We start from the raw sequence: 26,189 nt of genomic DNA, 5'->3' as shown, positions 1-26,189 counted from the left end.
AAAAATTTCATGTAAAATCACTTTATTCAACACCACAGTACTCAAGATGTAGACATTTATTACCTCAGAATAGTACTCCGGAGAGACATTTGCCAAGAACTAATAATCAAGGCATTATACAGTCAGCCAACTCAGATCAGTTCTAAACAGAAGGATCATGAATTGTATTTTGAATTTATAACCTGCAGAAGATTTTGGTTTATTTAGTGTTTTAGTTTTCAAATTTTTAAGATTTATTTGAAGATTTATATATTTATTTGAAACGTAGAGTTACAGAGAGGAAGATTCAGAAGTAAAGAGAAGTCGTCCTTCTGATGGCTTATTCCCCAAGAGGCTGCAAAGGCCAGGGCTGGGTCTGATCGAAGCCAGGAGCCAGGGGCTTAATCCAGTCCTCCACGTGAGTGCAAGGGCACAAGCACTTGGGCCATCTTTGCTGCTTTCCCAGGTACACTAGCAGGAAGCCGGCTCGGAAGAGGAGCATCCAGGACTTGAACAGGCTTAACCTTCTACACTACAGTACTGGACCCCAGTTTTTTTTTTAATTTTTTAACTTTTAATTATTTTAAAATTGAATGTGATTCATAGATACAATTCTAAGAACATAATAATACTCCCTTCCTCCTCGCTCCATCCTACTGTGCGCCTTGTTTCTCCCTTTCTTTCTGTTCTTTTTTTTTTTTAAGTTTTTCAGATAACATATTTCAAAACTACATTACAGTAAAAAAAAAGCTTAATACAAAGACCCTAGTTCAATGTGAATATGGACAATAGCTATAAACAATAATAAGTGGAAAAATGACCATTTCACCCATATACAGTATATTTTAAAGTAATCACAGATCATTAAAACTTTAGTACTATAACATTCTGAACCATTGGTTTGACAAAGTGTTAAAACAAAGTTTAAAAAGCTGTATTTGCAGCAATGCTGATACATAGAGATTTCTTTTTTTTGTTGTTCTTTTTTCTTTTTTCTTCTTTAATAATTTTAGCTCCCACATGTGAGGGAGACCATGCAGAGTTTGTCTTTCTGAATCCAGCTTTATTTCACTCCGCATGATGTCCTGCAATTATTTCCATTTTGCTGCAAAGAGTAGAGTGTCATTTTTTATAGCTGAATCATATTACAATGTGTATACATACTACATTTTCTTTATTCATTCATCTAATGGTAAACACCCATGTTGGTTCCAAATTTTGGCTATTGTGAATAGTGTTGCTATAAACATTGTGATGCAAGGACCTCCCTGGTACATTGTGTACAGATCTTTGGGGTATATAGCCTTCAGATTGCTGGATCATATGGCAAGTCTTTTTCTAATTTTTATTTTTATTTTTTAACAAATACCCACACTGTTTTCCACAGTGGCTGTGCTAATTTTCATTCTCACCAACAGTGTTTAAGTTTTCCCCTTTGTCTATATGCTTGCCAGCATTTGTTACTGTGTTTTGAATTTTTTGAAGAATGGGAGGTCCTGAAATTTCTTTTATTTTTTTAAAGATTTTTAAAGATTAATTTACTTATTTGAAAGTCAGAATTACAGAGAGAGGAGGAGAGGCAGAGAGAGAGAGAGGTCTTCCATCCGCTGGTTCACTTCCCAATTGCCGCAAAGACCGGAGCTGTGACAATCCAAAGCCAGGAGCCAAGAGCTTCTTCCAGGTCTCCCATGCGGGGCAGAAGCCCAAAGACTTGGGCCATCTTCTACTGTTTTCCCAGTCCATGGCAGAGAGCTGTATTGGAAGTGGAGCAGCCGAGACATGAACCGACACCCATACGGGGTGCCAGCACTGCAGACCACAGTTTTACCAGCTATGCCACAGCGCCGGGCCCTGTCCTGAAATTTAAATAAGTGACTGCAAATAAAAAATGAGTATGAGATGAACATTTGCCATAGTAGTAGTAAAGATATCTATTGGGACACTCGCATCCCAAATTTAGCTCCCAGCCAACACGTACTTTAGGAAACAGCAGGTTACGGCTCACATTGTTAGGGCCCTGAAACCCATGTCCAAGGCCTTCAGTTCCTTCCTTCTAACTTCAGTCTCCCTGATCGCTGCAGGTGTCAGAGCAGTGAACCAATAGACGCGAGCTCTATCTGTCTCTCTCTGCATCGATTTCTCTTTCTGCCTCTGAAATGAGTCAAATGAATACATTCTTATAAGAGTGCTACGCAACCATTGTAGTTAAAGATGGTAGAGTAGTGAATTATGGACATGGCTGGAACTTGTAAGGAGAGCGTAGGTTAGAATGGAAACTATTAGAAGAAACCATTTGCATTCTAAATCTATAGAAATTTACTGATTATGTTTTATGTTGCCATAAAAGAAAGTGAAAAAGTCATAAATGTAAAAGTAACCTCAACTTTGATATTTCTGAATTGTCCTGCATAGAGGTAGTGCATACTCATCACGAAAACAGAGATGGTGAAATAAAATGAAATATTGAACTCTGTTCCACCTGACATTTTCTCAGAGAACATTGGAGAGATGAACATTGCTCCTAGGAAAACAGCTGTACATTGTTTGCAAGTACTTTGATTATATTTTATCTATGCTATGCTCTAAAGATTTCCATGTGTGTATAATCAAATAAATTATTTATTGTTGAAGAGACATATATGCTCTAATTAGAAATTATCACTTAGAATATCACCATAGGATAAATTTTAGTGTATGTCAAATTCATAATTGGAAATATTAAGTTCTGTCACATCGACAATGGAAGCATATGTGCATATTTATGAGGAAGCTGGATATTTGCGTCTGGTGCTCATGAAATGAACCTGGCTAAGAACATAGGTTGTAAGATTTAATAACACAATGTCTCAGTATATAGGTCATCATTAAATGAATGAACTGGTAATAGAACTTGGCATCACTACAAGCTTTTGATATTGGTAATCTTCTAAAATCATTGCTGCTCTCTAAGTGAATTTTATTTTATATTTTTAAAGATTTGTTTATTTGTTTGAAAGAGTTACACAGAGAGGAGAGGGAGGGAGAGAGAGAAAGAGAGAGAGAGAGAGAGAGAGAGGTTTTTCATCTGATGGTTCACTCACCAATTGGCCACAACTGCAGGAGCTGCACCGACCCGAAGCCAGGAGCCAGAAGATTCTTCCAGGTCTCCGGGGCAGGTGCAGGGGCCCAAGGACTTGGGCCATCTTCTACTGCTTTCCTAGGCCATAGCAGAGAGCTGGATTGGAAGTGGAGCAGCTGGGACTAGAACCAGCACCCATATGGGATGCCAGCTCTTCAGACCAGGGTGTTAAACCGCTGCGCCACAGCGCCAGCCCCTCTAAGTGAATTTTAAACATTGATGCTTTATTTTTTCCAGAAAACCTTCATGTAAAATCACTTTATTCAACCCACAGTCTCAAGATGTAGACATTTATAACCTCAGAATAGTACTCTGGAGAGAAATTTGCCAAGAACTAATAATCAAGACATTATACAGTCAGCCAACTTTGTTCTTTTATAGACAGTAGGATCATGAACTGTATTTCCTATTTCAGAACATACAGGTAAATGTTTTTCAGAAATGTAACAGGAGATAATTCTGTCCAACTTCATAGTATGCTGTAATTTAAATTTATATTTGAAAAAGTTTTCATGTTGCTTGATTTTAAAACACAATTAAATTCTTATTTAAATCATTGAAAATGTGCAGTGAAATAATAAATAACAAATTTATATTAATCATACTATTACTTTTTCCTGAGGGAAAACTCATTAAATATAAAAAAGGTCATAGAAACTATATATACTCCTTATATCATCAATTAGTTGAAGAGCAAATAAATTGCTATTTATGTTGTTTACCTATATGTTTTAAATAACATTTTACTTAACTGATAATTAATTAAATAATATTTTACATAATGTATGAATGCAAGAAATCATGCAGATGCAGAATTACAGAGGCAAGAGATTCCCAAGACTATATAGAAAATGAGACAGCAATTTGGATAGTTAGAATAAATTGGGGAAATTATTCACAATTTTGTTTTCTGAAAATAAATATAATGATGAATGCAGCCTTGTGGGAAATGTATATGAATGTGTGTATATATATATGTGTGTGTATGTTAATATGAGTGTGTGTGCATTCACACTTAAATGCATCTCATTTTTTTTTTTTTTCTCTCTAGGGATAATCAAAGCAACCAAGCCCTTGGCAATCCACTTTGCAAGCATAAGCCCATGGACATTGAAGTATATATTTTCTTCCATGTTTCCCAATTCACAGTATGCTCTCTTTGGACATAAGAAAATCATCATTTGGATCTTTATTTCCACCTGTGTGAGAAAGTCTGACCACGTCTTCTTGATGTATTTCAGGATAAATTCAGCTTTATGTTCTTGTGAAGAGGGGGAATATTAATAAGAGTTCAAGTGATTCTGTGATATTTGTTTAAATATCATCATTGAATTTGTCCCATATCTACCTTTGTTGAATCAAGTTCTCACTGTTCTTTTTCTCTCACACTTTAGTATCAATTCCAAAGGCATATATTAAAATGAGATTGCTAATATATTCAGATTTCATGATGAGGATAAGTAAGAAGTTTTATAGTTGGAAAATGCAATAAAAAAGAAGAAATAGACCCTCACATCTTGGGTATGTAGAAGATAGGGAGAGAGTTCAAAGCAATCTTTGTCATAGTAATTAAATAAATGATTAAAATAAATATACTTGATGAAATGAAAAGAACCTCAGTATATTAAAATAATTGTCAAAAGAAAGAGTGCCATAAACAAATGCCTGGGAATCAACCTATAGACTTAGTGTTCCTAATCCTCCATATCTAACGTTTACAACTCTTGCAAAGCACCACCCTAACCACATGTGTTCAGTCCTCTTATCTTGGTCTCATTGCCCCTTTTCAATTCAAAAACACACTTTTCTTCCTCGGTCTCTTACTAAATACCATTCTATCAAACTTCCATGTATATAACTGGTGTCTTTTTTTCATTACTTTTTAAAAGTCACTCTTCAATAATTAAGCCACTTGAATGGACCCCTTTTCTTTCAGGAAGATAACCAATTCTGTTTGCATGGGTGACCAGGCTTTTCATAATCTGATTCCCAGAATTTTTTAAAAAGCTTTATTTGAAAGGCAGTGGCAAAGAACGAGAAAGAGAGGTCTTCCATCAGCTGGTCCACTCCCCAAACGGTCAAAATGGTCGGAGCTGAGCTGATGCGAATTCATCAACTTGTGTTTGTTCTGTCTGTTCACTTGAATCCTTCTGGCTCTATGTATGGATCTTTGAAAACATCTTAAATTCTACATTACACATTTAACCTGGTGGCTAGTGATCACCAGCTTAAAATTAAGAACTTCTGGATGTAGAACATAAGATATGTTTTCCTATGTTATGTGTGATTGCTGTCATCTGAACTTTATTTCAGTTCTATTTTTTTTAATCTCTAGCTTCAGCTCAAAACCATGTAAGACACTTATGTTATTAGGAGGCTTTATATTGTTCTTTATTTTGTAAGAAACCATTATAATTTAATACATAGCAAAAATATCTTTCTGTGGACTATACTTGTAAAAATATATGGAACTTTCAGTGTTACACATCTGAATTGAATTTTCTGCCCATCTTTTTCTTTTCTTCTTACTTTAATTGTACATCAGTGGGGAGTGTGTTTGTATAATCTAAAATAAATAAAGTAGCTTTTAGGATTATCTGGTGAAAAAAAAGAACAATTACATGAAAGATGAAAAAGAAGTGGATCAAAGCAGTAGACAGCTAAGAACACATAAACTAAGGAAAACAAAGAAAATCAGTAAAATAATCAATAAGATAAAAAAATAGGATAGAAAAATGACACCTGAGGTATTCGATAGGAAAAAAATATTTGAAATAACAGTAAGCTGTATGATAACAAAACTAAGATAATAAAAAACTGCTAATGCAGAAATGGTAAAATCTTGTTTTCTCTTAAAGGATATTATATATTATATTTAAAAGATGTTTTGTCAAAGTAAAAGTGGCTTGTTTTAGTGAAGGCTTATATTGTATGCAACACATTTTTTACAATATTTTGCATTTATTTTCAAGGACAAAATGCAATTTATTTCAACTACTATTGATTTTAAATACTTTGTAATCTCTATTTTCCCCAAAGTTTCCTAATGTCTTTGTAATGTTCCTATATATGATTAATGTGTAGCTGAATTTAACTTTTGACATCATGTATATTTTTGACAGTTTTATTAACTGATGTATCTCTAGGGCCGAGAAGACAATGGAACAGAAATTAGGAGATTAATTAATATTTTTCTGAGTGGACATTTTTTATTACTGTTATCATTTAATCTTTGACAATACCAGTAGTGCACACAACTTCTAGAAGGAAAAGTAATGGAATCACACCTCCTTTCACTCCTTTATTTGAAAGAAACTAGATGATTAAACAATTTTATTTATGTAAGGACAAAGTTAAAATGCTACTGTAATCAAAATCTTAGAAGATTTTTCTCTTATTAGCAACTGTGATGACATGGCAATGACATGGCATCCATACTTTAAGTAATTGGTAAGTGTCAATTGCTTCAAAAAGAATCCATTTGCATAGAGGCACCCTGGATTCTGGTTTTACTTTATATTTATTTTACATTTATAGCCTGTGTCATCATGCTAAGTTTCTGTTACTTCATAAATCACTTCAACTTCCTGTGACACTCCAGTTGATTAACCTATGCTTGTTTAATTATGTGCCTTTTAGCTCAGTTTTAGCTTTAGATATGTTTCAATTTGCTACTTTAAATACATGATACAAATATGTACTCCACATAGCTCAAGTAAAAAATGTGTTTAGTATAAATCATATAAACCACAAAATCTCAGTATTATGACATCTTTCTATCATTTTCAGGTATCTTCGAGTGGAGACAAATGCAACCCCTGAGCCACATTCTCATTTTCAAATTTCTGACTAAAAAATCCAATTAATCCAGTGAGTCAATTGATTTTCATACCAGTGGTCATAGCAGCTTGGTGACATACTTTCTGACTGTTCTTGAGTTGGATGTCCACTCCCATTCTAATCATCTGTACTTTGGGTAACTTGGTTCCTGATATATAGAATATTTCTGAAAACATGAATAGGACATTGCATAAGCAGAATATGAGAAGATATTTCATCTAAAGTATATAATCAGCAGTAGCGATGGCACTTATTGATGAGATATACTCATTTATTTATTCATCTCCTCCACAAATATTCACTGAGTTCTACTTCTGATCAGCATTAGATTAGGCTAATTAAGGATGGATAACTGATTAAAATTAGGTGAGCTGAGCTACCCACTTTTCATAACTTGAGCAGTGTTGGGAAGGCACAGATATTAATCAACTAAAACCTGAGCAAGGGAATTATGGATTTTGACAAATTGCCAAAGGAAATAAACAGATTAATATTATAAAAAAGGGATCAGCAATTTTTTTTTTTTTATTAAAGGGCCTCAGAAACTATTTCAGGCATTGCAAGACGTACTGTTACTGTTATTACAACTACCCAACTCAACCCCTATGGAAAGAAAGCAGCCACAGATAATACCTCATTTATAAAAGTGGGCAGTGGGCTGTGAACCCAATTAAAGAGAATAACATAGTGATGGCGAGCGAGTATACCACTGTCAATAGTACTCACAGAGTCACTGTTACTAAGGTGTGAAGAATCCGCCTTCATCTTCCATCAAACTGTTGATGAACAGATGAGGCCGGACTGATGATAACTCAAACATGTTTGCACTATGAAATGACTTTCTTAATTATTGGTATATTCTTCGCTACAAAACCTACCTTGCTTGAAATCACAGTGATTTCTGCTATCCCATAGTAGCTCAACATAATTTTTTCTTCCATATACTTTTAACTTATTTGTGCCTTGATGTTTCAGAGATTGTCTGGCAGGCATTCTATAGTTAACTGGATTTCATTTCTTTTCTTTTTAGTCAGTCTCACAATTCTTAAATTAATTGGTCTGTTTGGACCATGTATATTACATTACAATTATTTATATATTATCATATGCTCTATAATTATAATATTTATTTATATTTAAATATACCATTTTGCTAATTTTTACCTTTTAAAATTTTAAGTTACACAAGTTTCATGTATTTCATATAAACAGATTTAGGGACATAGTGACACCCCATACGCTCCCTCCTGCCCATGCCCCAATCCTTCCTCCTCCTCCTTCTCTCAGTCTCACTATTAATTTTCATAATAATATATTTTAAATTCATTTTATGATCATATAGTTAACCCTACACTAAGTAAAAGAGTTAAACGAATAGTAGGAAGAAAAAGAAGAAGAAGAAAAAAAAACTGTTCCTTAATGGAAGAGACAAGGGCTTTAAGCAATCATCAAATCTTAAAATGTCTATTTTACTCCAATACATTGCAATTCAGGTACTCTATTAGTTACCTTGGATCAGGGAAAACATATGGCTGCTGTCTTTTGGGAACTGAGTTATTTCACTATGTATAACGGTTTCCAGTTTCATCTATCTTGTTGCAAAGACAAGATTTCAATTTTTTAATAGCTGAGTAGTACTCCATCGTGTGTGTGTGTGTGTGTGTGCATCCCATAATTTCTTTACCCAGTCAACAACTGTTGGACATCTGTGGTGATTCTATATCTTAGCTATTGTGAATTGTGCTGTAATTAACATGGGGTACAAATAATTAATTTATCCTTTTTGATGTATTTTTGTTCTTTCTCTCTTTTATCTCTTCATTTGAATAATTTGATAATTTTATTATTCAGTTGTATCTTCTTTTTTTAAAGATTTATTTATTTACTTGAAACCAGAGTTACAGAGAGGCAGAGGCAGAGAGAGAGAGAGAGAGAGAGAGAGAAAGAGGGAGAGAGAGAGGGGTCTTCCATCAGCTGGTTCACTCCCCAAATGGCCACAACAGCCAGAGCTGTGTTAATTCAAAGCCAGGAGCCAGGAGCTTCTTCAGGGTCTCCCACGTGAATGTGGGGGCCCAAGCACTTGGTCCATCTTCTACTGCTTTCCCAGGCCATAGCAGATAACTGGATCAGAAGTGGAACAGTCAAGACTTGAAACAGTGCCCATATGGGATGCCTGCACTGCAAGCAGCGAATTTACCCGCTATGCAAGAGTGCTGGCCCCTCAGTTGTACCTTCTTGTTATTTTATTAGCTATATCTCTTTAGTTGTGTGTGTATTTATGTGTTTTTACTGGTGGCTTTAGGGCTTATAATATATACAAATATATTTAACTTAGAATGGTTTAACTTCAAGTAGTATTACCCGATTTACATATAGAATGAGAACATTACAGTTCTCTAGTTTCATTTTGCCCTCATGAACTTGATGCTCTTATCATATATTTTACTTCTGCATATGACATATTGCATGATACATTAATTTTATTTTAGACATTTATACACGCGCATGCATACTTTTCAAAGACATTCCAAAGCCAAGAGATCCATCTGGCTCGGCCACATTGGTGGTAGGGGTCACAGTGTTTGAGCCATCATCTGCTCCCTTCTTAGGTACATTAGCAGGAATTTGAACTGGAAGTGAAGTAGCAAGTACCCCTCTGTGGAATGCTGGCATTGCTTATGTTGCAAGCAGAGCTTAACACACTGTGTCACAATGCAGGGCGATGATAAGTTATCTTTTACAAGCAAGTAAATTATAAAAAAAAATCTCTTCGTAGTCATGTTCATTTTTACCATGTCTAATTTGATTTATTCCTTTGTGGAGATCCACATTTTCTTCTCAGATACTGTGGTTTAATTATTTATTTTATTTTATTTTTTTTCACAGGAAGAGTGGATAGTGAGAGAGAGAGACAGAGAGAAAGGTCTTCCTTTGCCATTGGCTCACCCTCCAATGGCCGCCACGGCCGGCGCGCTGCAGCCGGCGTATAGCGCTGATCCGAAGCCAGGAGCCAGGTGCTTTTCCTGGTCTCCCATGGGGTGCAGGGCCCAAGTACTTGGGCCATCCTCCACTGCACTCCCGGGCCATAGCAGAGAGCTGGCCTGGAAGAGGGGCAACTGGGACAGAATCCAGCTCCCCGACCGGGACTAGAACCCAGTGTGCCGGCGCTGCAAGGCGGAGGATTAGGCTATTGAGCCACAGCGCCGGCCGGATACTGTGGTTTAAGTTCAACTGGAATCTTAAAATATTATCCATGTTTCTGTATAAAATGATCATATTTTCCTCTAGCTTCTCAAATATGTGAAATACAGTTAGAATTTTTTATGCAATTATCTATTCTATATGCCCCATTTCTGCATTGGTTTTGATTTATTGATTTCTTCCACCTCTTCATGAATTACATTTTGCTGCTTTTTTGAATGCCTATCATATTTTATCAGAAGCCCAACTTTTTGAATTTTATGATTTTTTGGTTAGCTATATTTTTTGCATTCCTATGAATATTCTTGAGTTCTCTTACAGGATGAAGCTTCATTATTTGATAATAGTTCAATCCTTGTGCTTCTTATTTTTATCTTTGTTAGGTAGAACTAAGGCTGTAGTAATTATAGAGCTAATTTTCTCCTTTTATTTAAGGCAAAACCCTTATGATTCCTCTAATGCCTTGTTCACTCTAAGTTTCCACTCTAGTCCCTGGAACAAGAAATATTCCTTGTTTCATGAGAATTCCAGAGCTTGTTTTTCCCATGTTTCCACTTGAATGGTTTCTTTACACAAATGCATTGATCAGGCCAGCGCTGAGGCTCAATAGGCTAATCCTCCGCCTGTGGCGCCAGCACACCAGGTTCTAGTCCCAGTCGGGGCACCAGATTCTCTCCCGGTTGCTCCTCTTCCAGTCCAGCTCCCAGCTGTGGCCCGGGAGTGCAGTGGAAGATGGGCCAAGTGCTTGGGAGACCAGGAGAAGCACCTGGCTCCTGCCTTCGGATCAGCGTGGTGCACCGGCCGCGGCGGCCATTGGAGGGTGAACCAACGGTAAAGGAAGACCTTTCTCTCTGTCTCTCTCTCACTGTCCACTCTGCCTGTCAAAAAAAAAAAAAAATGCATTGATCAAAACTTACTTGAAGATTGAGGAGGGACCCTGCAAATCTCCAGAACTGTTTTACACTGTCCAGACTACCCCTATGGCTGTCGACCCAGTATAATTTAGCTGTCTTGGCCTCTCCAAATTTTGTCTCTTTAAGGCAGTAGTAGCCATATCTACCTCAGTCCCCTCTTTGAGCTTTGTCAGAAAACTGTCTCCAAGAAATAATATGCCCAAACCTGAAGCTATCCTAATTTGTACTCTGCTCCTCTAAGCTATCCCTTCTAATGCCAATGGTTTGTTGTCTTCGAAACTATTGTATCTAGTAAGTCGTCCATTTATTTAAATGGAACAAAGGAGAAATCTGGTTCTTGTTTTATGGTTAGAAGAGATCTTCAATGGCTTTAATTTTTTTTTTCTTTTTCCCCACATATACTCAAGCAAATTTAATCAAATTTTATTTGTACACAGCTGATTGTAGATGATCAAATCATGATTTTTAAAGAGTCTTGCATCTGAAAAGTTACAGAATTTCCTAGAAGTTCCCCCAAAGTATTCTGAGACCTGCAATTGGATACCAAGAGTAATCATTTGTTGGTTTGCAAAATATCATTTTAAGTTTAAGCAACACCATTATTTAAATAAAGAATCAAGGACCTTAAATACATGTTAGTATTCATTGCAGTACTTCCTATTTGAAAAATTAATTTCATTTCCTTTTGGTATTTACAAAAGTTTCTTATAGAAAGTTTCTTATAGATGGCCAGTGTTTTAAATGAATGATTTTTTAAAATTATATACTTTATTATCAGACTACCCAAATCGATTAGTAAAAGAACAAAGACGTATGTTTTGCTATTGTTGACTCAGGTTTTGAAAAACCCTCTTTTCTTTGCTCCTCTGATTCTGGATAAATAAAGGCCTTCTCCACAGAAGAACAGAGTTTGTTTCTCTTGGTCAATCTAAAAAACACTAAAGGCATCTGAAATAGTTGAAGAGATGTTTAAACTGATATTACTAGAAGGCATATTGGACCATTTAGATAGAAAATTGATTATGATATATTTTACCTGGAAAATATGTAAACCACAATACATATTTGATGATTAACTATATTAACTATAAGTTGTTCAATATATCAACAAATGCAAAATTCCATATGGTATTTAAGTGAATTATTGAATATCTCTAGGAATTGATATTTTAATGAATTATTTTTTAAGATACTTTGTAGGTGGGATTGATTATAGGGAAAAAAGTGAATATTAAAGGTCTTCAATAAGTTCATGAAATATGTGTATATTGAAAAATTATGTAGGATTGCAATGTTCATTTACAAAGAGTTACAAAGAAGTACAGGCAGAGAGAGAGAGAGAGAGAGAGAGAGAGAGAGGTCTTCTAAGCTCTGGTTCACTTCTCAGATGGTCGCAACTGCTGGAGCTTGGCCAATCTGAAGCCAGAGGCCAGGAGCTTCTTCCAGATCTCCCACACAGGTTCAGGGACCCAAGGACTTGGGCCATCTTCTACTATTTCCCAGGCCATAGCCGAGAGCTGGATCAGAAGTGGAGCAGCCAGGACTTGAACCAGCACCCATATGGGATGTCAGCACTGCAGGCAGCAGTTCTATCCACGATGCCATAGTGCTGTCGCCAGAAAAATTATCTTTTAACTCTGCTTCCCCAGGAACTTCTTAAAGTACCCTCTTATATGTATTGTTTCTAGAAAATTAAAATAAAAATTATCTTGTTTCATTGAAATTTATTTATTTGTCAGAGAAGGAGAGAGAGGGGTTGGGGAGAGATTTCATCCATTCATCCTGCAAACTGCAAATGCTGAGACAAGAGCTGGAAACAGATCTTCCTCATGGATGACAGGAGCCCTGTTACTTGAGCCATTACCACTCTCCACAGGATCTGCATTAACAGGAAGCTGGAAGCAGGACCTGGAGATGGGAATGAAATCTCGGGGCTCCAGTATCTCACATGGGCATATTCACCATTAGCCTCAATGCCTAAATACCTTGTTACTTTTCTGTATTATATTGGATGTTAAAATACATTAATGCTCATTTCTCAAGTGTCATCAAATTTCAATAAATTTTATTGAATAATGTATTTCATTTTGCATCCTGTATTATCAAGTTTATAAATGCACCCAGATTTTTAATTAGTCTTCTAGTGTTGGATATTGAACAATATTGCTATTAGCTACCTCCACAAAATGACATCCAACTAATCATCTCCAAATTTCTTAAAACGATGTGCTCAAAACAGCTACCATATAACTTTGCAGATCTCTGAGTCTACTGACATTCTGAAGACACACAGAATTAGGCAGGGTAGCTCAACTGAGTTTGACTGCACTCTGTCACGCACCTGGGTATTTCAGTTCTGTTCCAAGTATCCAGTCTGAGAGCCTGCTTGCTGTGGCACAGACAGGTACGACAGCAGGTTTGTGGTGTTTCTGCCTTATCCTGCCTTCTCGCAGTCCTTCACCATCGTCTTCCCCTTTCTGTGTTTTCTCCCTCCTGCTGTCCCTTCTTCTCCCTTGTATCTCCTCCTCTCTGCCCTCTCAAAAGATAGAAGCCAACATTTTCCATTTTGCCAAATTCAACTTGAGAGGAGAGCCTTTGACTTAAGCATATAAATTCACTTAAGAAAAACCCAGCAAATTTTCTTCAAAGATTTACTGAAGTAACAAATATACTGCTTTACTCACTGAGAGTGGTTTTGTCGGCACGCCTCCTGTTATTTCAAAAATAATTACTTAAATGAATCTTATTGTATACCAAGAGTCAAGCAAGGTTCTGAAGGGACATAAAAAATGTCTAGCTTGCACTGCCAGTAAATTGTGCTTTATGGAGCTCTGTTGACCTTTGGCTATTTGAGTGATATATTTGCTGTCTTTGTTTTTATTTTGTTTTTGATGGATACTAACCGTAGGCATCATATATGAGGCCAAGTTGCTCTTTTTAAAAATGGATTTCATTTTTCAAAAGCCTAATTTGATATCACACCATCTTTTTTATTTCTAATATCAAACCTTTCTCATAACAAGTCTATATTTTTGTACTTATTAATTCAAGCAAAACTAGTTGCTATTTAAATTTCATGTAACAATTCTTATAATGTCCTTCATTGCCTTTCTCATTTTTGTAGATTTTTCAATAACTTTAAGAAAATATATTCGATGGTTACATTAAAATAAGAGGCCTTACTTTTAAAAATGTTATTAATGAATAGATGCTTATCCGACTAAGATTATGAGAGTTCCACATGATATGCTGATTTTCTTACATCATTTAGTGATCTTGAAGGGTTGACATTAATCATCTGCCAGTATAATAGCAGTACAATTCAGTATTGCCATCAAATGACTAAATATAAGCATAACTCCTGGTTATGGGTTTCACATCTGAATTCTACCCTAATTCATTTATGGAAACCCTAATCCCCAGAGGGAGGCTGTTAGGAATTTGGGCCTTTGGGAGGTACTCAGGTGATGAAGGTGAAGCCCTCATGACGACATTAGAAAAGAAAGAACTCTGTGAGAAGTACCACCATGTGAAACAAAATACAGGGAGAACAAGGCCATTGGCAAATCCCACCTAGACACTGATTTTGTTTAATTGTTGACATTGGATCTCTAGTCCCCAGAACTATGAGATATAAATTTCTGTTTAAGTCACCTGTTCTGTTATTTGTTATAGCAACCTGAACTAACATACTCTTTTCATAGAAAACTCTTTAGTCAACCCAGACATTTATCAATTGATGATTGGATAAAGAAACTGCACATATATGCTATGGAATGCTACTTACCCATAAAAAAAGAATGAAATCCTATTTTTTGCAACAAAATTGATACAACTGGAAATTACTATTCTTGGTGAAATAAGGCAGTCCCAAAGGAGAAAATATCATATGTTTTTCCTGATTTGTGATAACTAATATAGAGTACAAAAGTATAATGTAAATGGAAAAAATTGACATTGTGAGATCTGATAATTTATAGCCCTGGTTTATACTCTTGAGGACCAGTGATTTTTCTACTTACTACTGGCTGAATTCTTTAGTTAGTGGCAGGTTAAGCTTATGACTATAAAATAACCCGAAAACATGGCATTATAAAAATTAAAAGAAAAATCAAAAAAGGAAAGGTAAGGGAGGATGGGACCGTGGCATGAGGGAGGGGAGGGTGGGGAGTATCATTATGTTCTTAAATCTTATACATGAAATACATGGAATTTGTTCACCTTATATAAATTTTAAAAAAAATGTAAAAAAGGAAAAAAGAAACCTCTTAAGAATTCACAATACAGTTTCTTTCCTTTCAAAATATATGGTATTGGCTGCTTTTCAATGAAGTATTAAATATTCAGTGGCTCAGCATTTCCATAATCCCCATTCTTTGATCAGTAACAAAACTCAATTTGAAAGACCAAGTGACATTTTTAAATTATTGCAATCTACTGTGAACCCCATTACACAGACTAATTAATCCAATCAGGCAGAAACACAGTAAGAATACTTTTAGCCAATAATTATTTCACTTTTTGTTCTATTACACTAATGCACACACCACCCCACACATATACACCCATGAATATGTGTTCCTTATGGTTTGAAAAGATTTCTATAATTGTTCTAAATACTAGATTTATATTGCAGTTGAATGATGTATAATCTGTTACATGAAGTAAATTGGAACTAATGTTCATTAAAGAAACACTGCATATCATTGCATTCCATTAGATGTGTTACACTGCACATACAATGCATCCTTACCACAGTCCTGTGTGGTATAGGTACTCCTCGTTTTCAGATGAAGAAGTTCTATTTTTCAGTGTTCAAATATACACAGTGAATATGAAGTAGAACTATATTTTAAATAGATATATCTGATTCAGGAGCCTGTTTTATTTATATTACAAAATGGAACTGTAGTAATATTTGCTCTTGAATTTGTGCTTAAATTAAGGCAACTGAATATAGTAGTTTTTTCAGTATCTGGATTCATGAGTATAAACTTTCTTGTCTCAGCCTAAATTTTCTACTTGTTTTCTCATAGAATTCTCTGTCACATTCAAACACCCTACTCTTCTAGACCACGGCTTCCTACATGCAGATAATGGTGCATGTCATTGACTCCCTTTATCGTTCTTTCTGATCTGCAGTTTTATGGAAATTCCACCCACCAAATCACATTTAATCTAATAACTTCTCTACTCTTCTCCATCAGAGATGATCACAATTATTTATCCACAGTACTTTGTTCTCATTGTTCACAAGCAGTTATGCTTCTTGAGGTCTGAAGGATGTTCTTGAAATCACAGTGCGTGCGATGGTGTCTTAATGCACATAATGGAAGTGAATCTATCATTGAAGGACCCACAGCAAGCTGATGGCACTTTCACCTCAGACCTTGCCGTTCAATGGAACAGTACCACACTGTTATTGCATTCTCTTTCCATGGGCGTTTTCTGCCATAGCGTGGTAAGTGTCACCATCCCCATGTGACAGGTGAGTTGGAAGATTAGTCACAATAGCTGAAATTGCCACTAACGTTGGATTCCTGAGTGAAGAGCAGGGGTATCTGATTCTAAAGCTTAAATTCTAACTTTCCTGCCTCTTGAAAGAGCACAAAGGTACAGAAACATTAAATACTCTAAAGTCAATAGCCATAGTAGCAATTTACTCCCAGGCCTTCCAAGGCCAGGATTCTTTTTATTTTATCAAGGTTACCTTTCCCCCATGGATGCACTTGCAAAGCATTTAGACTCGAAGATCCTGGCTTGAATTATTGTCCCAGGCAATAGGGCTCAAAGTAGCAGAAGTGTTTCTTCCCTTTCTACTGTAGCTATCAAATTTAACAATCAAAATGGTTTGTGTTAACACTGGAGATTTCCCTCTGCATTTTACTTACATGCATTTTTATTTCCTTATCTCGACTACAGAATAGAGCTAAGGAAACGAGAAAGTAACAAATCTACAGTTCAGAAATTTCAAAACTTTTGTTTGCCCCTAAGCCAAAAAGAACTTAACTACTATCATCACTCACCATTGTAATTGCTTGGTTTCTGTTTGGAATTGTACCATAAAACTCAGTGTCATACTTGTCACTCCAACTTCACATTTCTAGTTTTCAGTTAGAGTTGTGAGAAGTTGCTTTGACAGAGGCTCAAGCATTGCAGGTATAGGGATCACCACCTGTAATCACTGTAAAGAGATAATTTCAAATGAATCACACACATTCTAATAATTTTGAAGGCATACTACCTTGGTCTTAATTCAGACTGCAAAACAAACCTCTCTCAGGTCTTCAAGGTTAAGTGTTTCTTTTAGTATCTGCTCAAAAAATTGAGGTCTTTATAAAAAGTAAGATAGACATGCAGTAGGAAAATTTTTATAGAGAATTGATCAGCGCTAATAGTTAATGATTAATATGTGCATTAACTTCAAGATAAATTTTAGACTTGCTTTGCTAATAAATATAAATCATTTCAGATATAACATGGACATTAAAAATAAATTGTTGGCCGGCACCGTGGTTCACTAGGCTAATCCTCCACCTTGCGGCACCGGCACACCGGGTTCTAGTCCCAATCGGGGCGCCGGATTCTGTCCCGGTTGCCCCTCTTCCAGGCCAGCTCTCTGCTGTGGCCAGGGAGTGCAGTGGAGGATGGCCCAAGTGCTTGGGCCCTGCACCCCAAGGGAGACCCGGATAAGTACCTGGCTCCTGCCATTGGATCAGCGTGGTGCACCGGCCGCAGCGGTCATTGGAGGGTGAACCAACGGCAAAGGAAGACCTTTCTCTCTTTCTCTCTCTCTCACTGTCCACTCTGCCTGTCAAAAAAAAAAACTGTTACTATTTCCATTAAATTCTCCATACCCTTCATTGCAGTAAGTCTTGTTTTCCCTAGCAGTCACTGCAGAATATTTATGAGTGTTAATTTTTTGATATACAGATTTTTAATGCTGTTTGTGAATGGGTTTATTAACATTTTAAGAATGTGCCAGCTTTTTTTTTTCCCAAATGTTTTAGTGCATGAATGAAGAACTGTCTCTATTAAGAGTGAATTTGTCCTTAACAGCAGCTTATAAGAAACCCACAAGATGTGATGGCTGCCATCACTCAGCAGCTCACAAAAGTGAAATTAAAAGGCTTCAGGATACCCAAGATTTTCCCCTGGTTGGCATCCTGGCTCCATCAAGGCTGTGAGACTTTCAGCCTGGCTCTGTTCAAGGCAAGAAGAAGGCAGATGAACTTTGCCCACTTCCTATCTATTTATAATCAGGAAAGCAGAAGAAGCAATGTTCTTTCCCTTCTCAGGGTCAGAATCCAGTCCCTCAGCCACTGCTAGCTTAAGCATTTAAAATCAATGTGCACATGCATGGTGAAAATGATGATTTTATCAAGTATAATATTGACACAGGGTATGCTGTGTTTCAGACATTATGTTATAAACTAGCTTCATCAAAATGATCTGTGGAAGACTTTTTTTAAGATTTATTTGTTTTATTATTTGAAAGAATTACGGAGAGACAGAGCAGAGAGAGAAAGACAGAGAGAGAGGAGAGACAGAGAGAGAGAGAGAGAGAGAGAGAGAGAGAGAGGGAAAGAAAGAGATCTTCCATTCATTGGTCCATTCCTCAGATGGCTGCAATGATTGGAGCTGAGCTGATCCAAAGCCAGGAGCCAAGAGCTTCTTCCCAGTCTGCCACGCAGGTACAGGGGCCCAAAGACTTGGATCATCCTCCACTGCTCTCCCAGGTCACAGCAAAGAGCTGGATCCCAAGTGGAGCAGCCGGAACTTCCATGTTGGGGCCTGCACTGCAGGCAATGGCTTTACCTGCTACACCAGGGCATCAGCCCCGAAAAATTCTCTCTTAGTTTAGGATTCCTTCTTTCTTTAACTTGAGGTAGGGAAGTGGAAAACTTACAAATGAAAACCCTGTCAAGGTCAATGTGGGAAAGTTAATTTTTGATGATCTTGTGTTGGGTGACAGTGAGAATATTCACAGAAGGATTTGAAGCATTGTATTAGGAAAAAGTAGGAGTACAAGAATCACCACTGATTTCACGACTTTGTGATCCAAGTCTCATGTCCAGATTTCTCCACTCAAATGCAATGCTGCAAAATATATATAAGAGCAAAGATTAAAAAAAAATAAAAAAAAGAAAAAAGAAATGTCTGTGTATCACTATTGCTGCAAACATAGTTTTGTAAAACTTTATTTTATAACTTTGTCAAACTAGTGGTTAACAATGTTATCTTAATATAGTTTTAATGATCTGTGATTACTTTAAAATTTATCATATATGGGTGAAATGATCATTTTTCCCATTAAATTATTGTGTATAGCCATTGTCTATATTTCCATTAAACTAAGTTATTTTAGCTTTTTACTTTTTAAACTTCTTATTTCGTGAAATATTAAACCTTTCTAGTGAAATGTAAATTTAAAATATGTTATCTGAAAAACTAATAAAAGAGAGAGAAAGGGGGAAAGGATAGAGATTGGGAGAGAGAGGAGGGAGGGAGGGAATATCAATAAATTCTTAAACTTGTGTCCACAAATCGTATTGAATTTGCTAAAAGCTAATTAAAAAATAAAATAAAAATATTTTAAAAAGTCAGTAATCCCAGGTACAGGCTTCAAATTTCATCTTATTTTCTTTCATTCACTGAGTGATTAAACCTCCATCTCTGCACCAATATTATATTTTGTTTAAGTGTTTATATAGGAATATAGAAGACTTAGTAACAAGTTATTGAAAGAATATGTAAAAGCTGATGTCAAGAGAATCATTATTGGATTATGTTGTAGACTGAATTCTTCCCCCCACAAATTCATATGTAGAAACCCTAATCCCTCATTGTGATGGTATTCTGCAGTGAGGTCTTTGAGAAGTAATTCAGTGTACTTGAGGTACACTGAGGGCTGTGTGCTCATAATAGGATTCATGCCTACACTTTGACCTTAGAACTCTCTGCTTCCTGGAACCCGAGGAATGAATTTAAAGTTTTGGTAACCCAAATTGACTAATCCAAATATATTCTATAAACTGTAATAAGACAAGGGAAAACTATCATGGTTTGTCCACAAGGTACTTTCGTTTTTGTTGGTTTCATTCTTCCAGTTATTAAGTGTTTAAAAAGCATGTGCATATGCCATTACATGCACTCATGTAAAAGAGACGTGTCCCTCAGTTTGGATTCTAAGTTGCAAGGTTAATGAGAGAAAAGCTACTAGTTGGGGACATCAACTTCCAGGACAAAAGCATGAATATATGATGTTGCAATGAAACATGTTGATACATACTGTGCCTTTATTTAAATAGCAAAGCATGGTTTGAGGTATAGGGGGAATCTTGGATCAATAAAAAGAAGAAAACACATTTAAAGTTAGTTTTATTTCACATTGACATGCTAAGTATCTTTGAAAAGGAATTATTGGGCGCTATGGAACAGCAGGTTAATGCCCTGGCCTGAAGCGTCAGCATCCCAAATGGGTGCCTGTTCTTGTCCCGGCAGCTCCTCTTCCGATCCAGGTCTCTGCTATGGCCTGGAAAGCAGTGGAAGATGGCCCAAGTCCCTGGGCCCCTGCACCCACATGGGAGCCCCAGAGGAGGTTCCTGGCTCTTGGCTCCAGCCCTTGCAGCCAATTGGGGAGTGAACCATCAGATGGAAGATCTCCCTCTCTCTGCCTCTCCTCTCTCTGTGTAACTCTTTCAAATAAATAAATAAATATTAAAAAAAGAAAAGGGATTATTGCTCATTCATTTAATTGATATTTATTAAACAACAAATATTACTATACCTTGTGCCTGGAAGAGATAATATCCATTTCCTTATAGATTTCATATTGTAGATAAGGGGGATAAATGAAAATAATACATATAAATATCCAAAGTAAGTGAGACAAATTAACAATAATAAATGTGAAAATTAGGGGATGAGCACTCGGTGTAGTAGTTAAGATGTCACTTGGGGTGCCTGTATCCCCTATCAGCATCTCTGGGTTCAAGGCCTTAGTCTGTTCTTGATTCCAGCTTCATGCAAATGCACACTGTAGGAAGAAACAGATGATGGCTGAAGTGGTTGGGTCTCTGGCACCCATGTGAAAGACTCATTGAGTTTCTTCTCTAGTTCCTTGCTTCAGTCTGACCAGGGGAGTAAACTTCCGGAGGAGATTTATCTTTATCCCCAGGCCCCAACTTTGTCTCTTATCTCTCTGTTACTTTGTCTTTCAAATAAATAAATAAATACTTTTAAAAAGATTAGAACATAACATAGTATGTCACTTGTTAAAATGGAAAGTTAGTAAATAATGTAAGGAAAAGTTATATTTCTTCTTTTTAAGATTTCTTTTTTGTTTATTTGAAAGTCAGACTTACAGAGAGAGGTAGAGCGACAGCGAGAGAGAAAGGTCTTTCATCTGCTGGTTCACTCCCCAAATGACAGCAGCGGCCAGAGCTGAGCTGAACCAAAGCCAAGAGCCAGGAGCTTCTTCCGGGTCTCCCACATGGGTGCAGGGGCCCAAGGACTTGGGCTATCCTCCATTGCCCTCCCAGGCCACAGCAGAGAGCCGGATCAGAAGCGGAGCAGCTGGGACTCGAACCGTTGCCCATATGGGATACCGGCACTGCAGGCCATGGCTTCAACCCGCTGAGCCACAGAGTCGGCCCCAGAAAAAGTAATATTTCTATGGCATTGTGATGTCTAGGAGAATACTCTGTGGAGAAAGTGAGACACAAACGAAGCCTTACAGAGAGATATTTGTCAATTAGATATCTTGGAGAAAGATGAAAGGACAAAATACATTTAGCATCTTGTATATTACTTATTCTGATGTGTTTGTGAGTTATACAATCTGGACTAAATTCCATTGTAATTTTGTAGAAACCACAATAATGAAATTTAACTTTAGACATATGAAATTGATTGGAAGAGTATTCATATTTATACAAAATTCATTTGGTTTTCAGAAAAATTAAGTCAATCTGATAGTTGAGTATACAGTGACATCTAAGGAACAACATACATATATAATATTTTCAATTTCTGCTATACTCAAATTGTATGTGAATAAGATAAATAGCTCTATTGGTAACACTTCTGAAGATTATTTTTTCTAAATATATATTTATTTATTGAAAAATACCAGCAACAAAGGCACAGAAAGACACACACACACACACACACACACAGAGCAGTCTTCCATCCACTTGCTCACTCCCCACTTGATTGCACAAGCCAGGTATGGGCTATACTGAGGCCAGGAATGAAGAATTCCATCTGAGTGGTAGGGACCCAAGCACTTGGGCCATTAGTCACTACTTTCCCAGAAGCATTGGCATGAAGCTGGATAGTAGTAGGGCAGCTGGGAATAGAAGGAGCACTCTGATACATGATTCTGGTGTAACAAGCAGCAGCTTAACTCACTGTGCTGCCATGCCTGCTCCTACGATTATTCTTATTTATTTTGCTTTTAGGATTATATATAATATATATAATATATCTTATAAATTATAATATAATATATTGTAATGTAAATCATAATTAAATTATAATATGAATTAAGAAATATGTTTAAGACAGAATTATAGAAATTTGAAATGCAAAGAAATGTGTTAGTGACATTTATAAGACCAGACTCATAGCTTGGTCAGGCATTCATTATCAAGAATTTGGCCAGGTATTAATCATCAAGAACTTCATGAATCAAATTGCATTTTAGATAGATGTTTGTTGCAGGGTGTTGAAAATCTTAGGTAGGCTAATGAAATAGGTGTGTGGAAATTGATAGCCTAAGATAGAATTAATAATAGCTTAACTTGGGGAACAGTGGAGAAGATATAGAGAAGTTTGCAGATTCAAGAAATGGATGAATAACCTTTATACACATAGTACACTAGGATGAGTGATGGACTGAATACTATTTCAGGTCTCTATGTCATGGAATATGAATACATGGTGATGTGATCATGCAACATTGCCCTTTGCAGAGGGTTTGACCTTGACCAATTAAAAGACAAAATTTTCTGAACCTTTGAAGTTTTAAGAGGTAGCGAGGTAGATGCTTTTAGTGACTGTGGGAATCCAGTCTGAAACCACATGAGCCACGATGATAAAACTCCTCACAGCAATGATCAGAATAGATTGAATGAGGTTTTCCAGAATCATCTAGTCTGTGCTGCACTGTGTGTCCAGTTATCTATCTTCTTTTCATTCCTAGAGTGATGCTTAACGACTCAGGATGTCAACTTTCCATGAGCCTAAATAAAACTTGATTATAATTTCAGGATACTGAATCCTGTGGAAGGGTTTGTGAGATCAGCATGTGCTTCCTTCTGGGCACATATATAAAAACACTAGAAACAATGCCATGGATTTTTTCTTTATTAGCATATTCTTGGACCACTGATCTTTGAATCTGATAAAGGAAAATATGTAGGTATGTGTGTTTTTAGTATAATGCAGTCACATTCACTGATAAACTGCTCTGTTATGATCTCAGGAATCACAGGAGGAGAACTTGACTGTTGAGGAAATTGGGATCATCCAAAAGTACAAAACAGCTTTAGGGAAAATGTATTTCCCTTATATCTTCTTGAAAAAATATATTGAGATTGGTGGATGTACAGCCTGAGTATCACTGAATTGTGAAAATGAGACAGTACGAAACAGATGGCTCACCAAAAGAGCATCGTGCTGATAAGGAAGTTATGAGAACATCTACCTCACCACCCTTGGGCTCAGCTGACAGCAGTCAGGAATGACAGAAATGCAGCTCTCCAGGCAGGATTTGACAGAGCATACTCTGTCGTTACAGAAATCATGGAGGGATTCAACATCTAATTAATCAGATAAGGAAACATAGCAATTAACATTTTAAACTGGGGTTACAGGCATTAACTCATTTCTAATGACTACCGAGTTTTCAAATCCATCCAAATAAAATAATGAATGTATGTGAAGGATCAAGGGAACCAAAAAGGACTGCATTTCAATAATTGAAGCTTGTACAAATTACTTGATTGAGCAGAGATTATCGGAAGAGGACAGCTGAAAAGAAAGAGGTCAATTGTTTAAGACTTAAAATTCCTGGGATGCCATGGAAACATGTCATCCATAAGGAATATCCAAGCAAAAAAACCCAAGGAAGACATAAATTTTGCTTTCTTCTTCTTATGCTTACAGGAAAATCTAAAGAGGCATATTCAAGCAACTGTAAAACACAACTTTTATTTGGATCACATTTAACAATGTAGATAAAGCTGATCTGATTTTGACACTGACTTTGAGGAGCCAATCTGTATTGGGAGGGCAGTGACCCATTAACGATGTTATTTCAAATTCGAAGAAATTTCCTACTATTAAGCAGCTATGGGCTTGTCTGTCTTTGATCTTTTCCGTAGGAAACAAATTTTGAAATTGTGTATAAGTAGTTTGTTGGAGAAGACTCTCAGGAGCAACACATGTGAAGGAATGAAGAATGTCAACTGGAGTGAAAAAAAATTGTAATGCAGCATAGTCTTGACAAGGCCTCTGCCAGTTGCACCCACGTTCTGGAGCTCAAAACATCTGTAAGTGTTGCAGATAGAGCAAACGAGCAAACTTGAGTGGGGCAGGTTCCTTTATCCAAGCCTTTCTAGAAGGCATCAGTGGTGAGCCTTCAGGAGTCAGCACCTCCACAGCTGCCCTAACAAATCTGGACAGCATCCAACAAATGATCCTTGTGCATCAGAGGACCAGGCACTGTCTTGTAGATACAAGCATTTCTCTGAATGGAAATGGCATCCTATTGCCAATCACCCTGGAAAGAACTTAATCTGAGAAAGACAGGACTTGACCTTAAAGGATAATGCTTTGGGAAAGGGAGTTAAATTCAAAACATTGACAAGTGGATTATTATCATCATGTTTGGGATATTGCAAAACAACATTTAATAGAAGACGTTTTCTCGGATCCTGGTTTCAGCAATTAAGCACGGTGAATTATTCTGGTACCCAAAATATGCTGCAATAAAAATTATATGACTAAAGGTATTTCTGTGTCAGTTTCAGCCCATGTACATTACTTTGACAATGCTTTCTAGAGTGAATTGGAGCTCTGCAGCCATGGAGTCTAGAGTTAAGATTGTTGGACTATAGCACTAATGGTAGAAAGACCTTAGAGAGGCTATGTGAGCTCACTATGCCCAGTCACCTCGAGAATTATGAGCAAAAGGGCATCTACCATGTCCAATTGTTATCAGGTTTAACTGACAAAACAAGGTAACGTACTTTAATAGCACTGTCCAGTAAAACTAGGGAAGCCACCTGTGCAAGTTCAGATTTCCTTTTTTTATTAGTTAACATGCGTATGATTTATTTGTGTTTTGCTAAGATAACATTAGCTATAGATGGGGGGACTGCTCATGTTATGGATTTCTCTAGCACCAATTGTCTGTCAATGGTTAGTAGTCAGAAAAAAATAGCACACGTTAAGATTCATATTTTTAAAACTCCCAAGGTCTCAAACAGAAAGGATTATTTGACATTATTGGTTAATAATGCAAATGAAGTTTCCAACTGATATGCCTTTCATCTGATTACATTCTGAAGAGTTTTTAAGTTTTGATAGACAAAACCTTAAAAAAAAAAACCGTGTGTAATAGAAATGTAAATTCATTTTTATCCTGACACAATGTATTAAATGTGACAAATAAAACAAATACAATATTTTATGATACTTTTCTTTTTGTGTCTGATTTATTTCACTTAGCATAAAGGTGTCTAGTTGCATCAATTCTGTGTCAAATATTAGGATTTCCTTCTTTTTTATTACTGAATAATATTCCATCATGTTTATGTTCTATATTTTTTATCCAGTCACAAATTGATAGACATCTGGATTGATATCATTTCTTAATTTTTGTGTATTGATCTGCTTACACATGCTTTCATTTCTTTTGGATATATTACCTAGTGAGATGGAAGGGTCATATGTGGCTGGCGCCGCGGCTCAATAGGCTAATCCACTGCCTGCGGTGCCGGCACACCAGGTTCTAGTCCCGGTTGGGGCGCCAGATTCTGTCCCGGTTGCTCCTCTTCCAGGCCAGCTCTCTGCTGTGGCCCGGGAGTGCAGTGAAGGATGGCCCAAGTCCTTAGGCCCTGCACCCC

Source organism: Oryctolagus cuniculus, chromosome 13 (genome assembly GCF_051225735.1).
Source record: "Oryctolagus cuniculus isolate XC-2025 breed Fujian yellow rabbit chromosome 13, ASM5122573v1, whole genome shotgun sequence".
NCBI classification, from domain to species: Eukaryota; Metazoa; Chordata; class Mammalia; order Lagomorpha; family Leporidae; genus Oryctolagus; species Oryctolagus cuniculus.
This window is presented reverse-complemented; position numbering follows the sequence as displayed.